At 38.1% G+C, this 4,747-nt stretch overlaps 1 protein-coding gene across 5 annotated transcripts in view; it reads left to right on the top strand.

Moving 5' to 3' along the window:
* LOC107271173 (chondroadherin-like protein) overlaps positions 1 to 4,747 on the top strand; it is a 54,752-nt gene that overhangs the window by 14,342 nt on the left and 35,663 nt on the right. For 2 of the 5 annotated variants that reach the window (XM_015746847.2, XM_025088371.1), the window contains exon 1: positions 1,229 to 1,578. The exons of 1 other annotated variant lie outside the window; for it this stretch is intronic. The gene's annotated coding sequence lies outside the window, so the exon portion shown is untranslated. Of the gene's footprint in view, positions 1 to 1,228; positions 1,579 to 2,607; positions 2,871 to 4,747 lie in introns of those variants that run through there. 2 more of the 5 variants (XM_025088372.1, XM_015746845.2) reach the window with 2 other exon arrangements.

The following is a 4,747-nucleotide window of genomic DNA, read 5'->3' as shown; positions in this document are numbered from 1 at the left end:
CCGTCACCGTGCCCAATACGCCCCTGCAACCTTGAAGGATTTACATGCAAATTCAGAAACGACTAGAGGCTACTTATCCGCACTAGGTAGAAGAACAGGACCAGTAAATGTTTTTGTTATCGTTAACGAGCAATAACGAGATGGAATTTTGGTAGTAAGTGATGCTTGTAAGTGCACTCCATAGATATAATTGTGAACAATAGGCGGTCTGCATTTTTTTTCGCGTATCCACATATATTTTCGAACTCACGTACGCTGCAATCGATAAAATTGGGGTACTTTATAAGGATAACACACTTAGAGCAACCCTCTGTGAAAGCAACCCCCTTTCGAATCCCAGAAGGCAATTTTTTATTCTGAAAACAAAAACCACTATCGCTACACACCTATAAAATTTCAAAGATCGATTCTGTTTTACGAATATATACAATATATGTAGAAGTTCAGCATATCGTCAGTGGGTTCACATTTGCAAACAAAATTGGATCCACCCTAAACTGCGGGTAAACATTAATAAGTGGTGGTGTCTGGAACGAAATTTAAAAAAAAAAGGATGAAAGGAAAGTCATTAGACATGGGTAATTGATTCGACTAAATGAATGCGCCCAGTTTGAAATGAAAGAGACAATTTTTAAATGGAGGGTGGTTTTGTGCCACCGTCCCTGGTTTGTGGAATGATGGACCTTAACGATGAGATCGCGCCTCAAAGATTCTCCCGAAATTAACCGACGGTACCAGCGGGAGAGTCCTGAAAATGCGTAACTGTGGAAATAAGCAAAAGGGTGAATGTGAAATACAACGATCCCTGAGGCTGTGCTACTGTGATACACGTTTCACTTTTGAAATTAGAAACAGAAAGAGAGAGAGAGAGAGAGAGAGAGAGAGAGAGAGAGAGAGAGAGAGAGAGAGAGAGAATGATGTGAACGGATTACGTATAAAAGAAAAAACATAATCGGACCTTATATATAAATTCAAGCTAGTATAACAGATTGGACGAATTTGAAGTGATTTATCTTTGAACCAAAATAATTTCCAGTTATATTTCGTATATTCTACTTATTCAATTCTTCTGTATTTGAAATCGCGCAGCTTCGTCGCAGTCAATAGCTGCTGCCACTTTCTGTTATTGGCTGCCGACTGAACTCTAGCGGATTTCACGAGAACTAAGATTACAGTCTACGATGTTGACGTTTCAAACTACGCAACGTCTTTGAGATTAATGCAAAATATACAGATGCTGATTTATTACATAATTACTTAAACGAATTTATTATTACAAGGTATACTAAGTGTAAAAATACAACATGGCGATATTGATCCTGACCTCGGTGTCGTGTCGAGGGCAGCACAGACCGCCGATGGTAATATTTCATTAGCCTCTTTCTCAGCACGTGAATCGAGGTTAGTTGTTGGCTGAGATAAAATACATTGTGTCTCTGTATGCAGACAAATTTATCATCGCCACTACGCAGTAAACGTCCAAACACAGTAATCACTACACTGAGCTATAAAAAAACTTGCAAAAATCATCGCGCGAGTGAATTTCAGGAATAATTTTAACTACAAAGTTGGGGTTACGTAAGTTAACATTTTCTTTAATACTCTTTTTTCTAAAGTTCAAAGAAACGTTTCTGTTATCGCGCGAACTAAATTCCAAAGCCAATGTAAATTCGAGTCGTTGATTTTGGTAATTCGACAGGCACGCTTTCGATTGCCGTTCCTCTATCTTATACGTATACCTTGCTTACATATGGTCGGGTAAATCAAATGTTCGGAAATCTCGCGTCAAACAGCTTCGAAATGGCAGCTCAAAAGTATTTTGCTACGATTCCTCTGATCAATCATTCCTCAATCCCTATCAGTGGCTATGTACTTTCCAACGTATATACATATACGTTTTAGCAAACAAGTGACAGTGTAAACATTGCTATACGTTACATTCAAATATACAAACTGTGTCTAACGTGTTAACCTACTATAGCTTAAAATAAGCATAGGTATAAGATTCAGTATTGGAGTAAAGCACATCTAACTTATTGTATGACATTTCTATCGATAGGATATTTAATATTTTTCGTTGTATAAAAAACATGGTTTATCTAATTAATGATTTTCTTTGAATAACGTTATATCATTGCCTATAATACTGTTTCGCGATAAACTTTGAATAATAAATTTAAGATAATTCAAAAGTCAGTTTGAATTACTCGCGCTTAACTGTTTTCTACCACTTGCACGGGTAACGTTGTTAAGACAGGAACTTCTGCGAAACATTCAAGACGTCGTACCGAGAAAATGATGTTACTCGGCTTATACCGTATGTCGAAGTATTTTCCTTTCATTTTGCCTGGAAATATCCGCAGTAAAGTTTTAACCCGATGCAAAATGTTTAACTGAAATGCTTGTTAACGCGCTGTCTGAATACTCTCGTGTATAGTCGCCCATTCGTTTTACGTCGTTGCTTTGCAATATCTTCGTATTAGCTTTCGAAACTAGTGACATTTTCATCGACGGTTATTACACATGTGGGATAATGAAATGCTACAAGTCACATCCACACCATTGGATGTAAATAAAGTTTGATTAAAGTTTGGTCTTCTTTTACAGGTTATGTAAGAATGAAGTGATTATTTAGCGTACATAGAAAATCTCTCCAGACGTTTTACAGTGGAAACTAGTGACAAACAGTGATACATAGGAACGTGAGGATATTTGTGGGCGATATCTTGGAAAATAACGCGTCCTCAAAGCGTCGAGACGTGGATGTAATTTTCTTGAGAAATTGTGATGCAATCTAACTTTGTTTCGAGAACGGCAAATGCCCTGGGCGTTGTGTCGCGATGAATTTCATCATACATAAATATGGAGAGGTAATTTTTCGAGTTGTTTTTCAAATTGAAATATTTATCCGAACTTCGGTGAACCGTCGGTTAGATATAGGCTATGTCCCGTTATTCTTTTTTTTTTAAGGTTTGTGAACTCTCACCAACTAAACTGCAATATAAAATTATACGTTATGGTGTCTGACTTGCCGTATAAACCATGCTGGAAGCTAGGAGGTAATTGGGGTAATTGCAGAATTCAATTTTAATTTCCGTGGTCTAAAAGCCGGTCTTGTCGTAAAGCCCTCGACAGGGCCCGAGCTTTCGCATCCGGAAAGCTCGTTCGCGGATCAGTTTGCAGATTAATTTTGCTGCCATCCGGATTAATCCGACAATTAATGCTTACGTGTACAGCTGCACCGTGATAACACTGATAAAGGCACATTTTGACTAAAACCCATTGTCGCTACGATGCACTCATTTAACCCTGGAATGGCCGTGACATTTTGTTCTCCCTATGAAACGCATTGGGCTGCTGGGGGTGACTCAATCCGATTCGAGCAGACACTCCACGCCTTGACTTTCGGATTAATTAAAAATAAAAATTCCAATTTTATTGCACAGTTTATTTATTTTTTTCAAAAACTACTCTCCACGATTTTTTAAGCAAAAATAACCAACGGCTTCCAGCTTTCTTAAATAATGAACACCCCAAAAATGGGCAAAGCTCTTTTTTACCCTGTTAAAATTTTGATGTTTGATAAAGAGGTGTACCAGGAGTTTATGCGTGGGCATACGACAGAGGTAGAGTTCACGAAGCGAAACCTTGGCTGACACGATTCTTTTCAAAGGGTCGGCCAGTTTTAGGGTCACGTTTTTTTTTCCAACCCCATAAACTAGGTACATAAAACTGCTACGTAGGGCTCAAAGAAGGGTTGTAGTGCCACAGGTGTGTCATTCGTCAACGGTGTAACTCTTTATGACCAAGCTGATCTGTTCGACTAGACAATCCTCTTAACAGTAGTGTGACGTGCTCTGATATATATATATCGATGACCTTGTAAGGAAATAATACGTTACAAAAAATTTTTTTAAAAATTCCATGCATAGCTGGAGACTAAGAATTTTGAAAGAAATTAAAAAACCGATAAAAATTAGTTGCAGTAAGGTAACAATGAGTTTTCTTTACATCTTAAATTTATGTCGACATTCTTGTAGAGTCCGGCAATAAGGGTTCGTATGATAACCAGTGTACAGAGTGGGTAATGTAAATTCATAAAATTAAAGCACTCAGGAAATACAACTCCTCGGCGCCATCTTTTTTTCATTCTCCCTAATGTAAATGAAGTACCTCCTCAAATATTCAAGAATCTGGCCTCAAGGTAAAAGGAGACTCATATTACCTGAGACCTTTAATTCCAATTGTTTAATTCAAATTTGATTTAGGTTGAGGTACTTTTCGTGGTAAACCTACTTGAAGAAAATGGAAAGAAGAAGCCAGAAGGAATGAAATAAGGAAAATAAAGAATAACTTAACGAATAAGAAAAATAAAAAATAACAGAGTAAGGATTACGAGTATAGGAGTAAAGAAGAAACAAATGTGGAAAAATAGGATACAAATGGATAAGACGGGATAGCTTAAGATACCGGTATAGGCGACCGGCTGCGAATGAGCGCTCTAAGCCTAAGCACCTCGTAAGTGCCCGCCACGCGGTTCTAAGCAGCAATTCTGCGCTCCAACAAAATTTACAATTTCCAGCACTTCCGTTACCCACCGTGGTTCCTGCTTTTTCATTGTGTTAATGTATACACTGTAACGTAATTCTTTAACTTATGACCCGACACCGATAGCAAAACATACGAGAACGAACTATCTTCGAGAACCAACCTACGTTACCTTCGGCCGTCCACCCGTCGTTCGTGC

The sequence above is a fragment of the Cephus cinctus genome, unplaced genomic scaffold (genome assembly GCF_000341935.2).
Source record: "Cephus cinctus unplaced genomic scaffold, Ccin1 Ccin1_scaffold0921, whole genome shotgun sequence".
In the NCBI taxonomy this organism is placed as follows: Eukaryota; Metazoa; Arthropoda; class Insecta; order Hymenoptera; family Cephidae; genus Cephus; species Cephus cinctus.
This window is presented reverse-complemented; position numbering and strand designations above follow the sequence as displayed.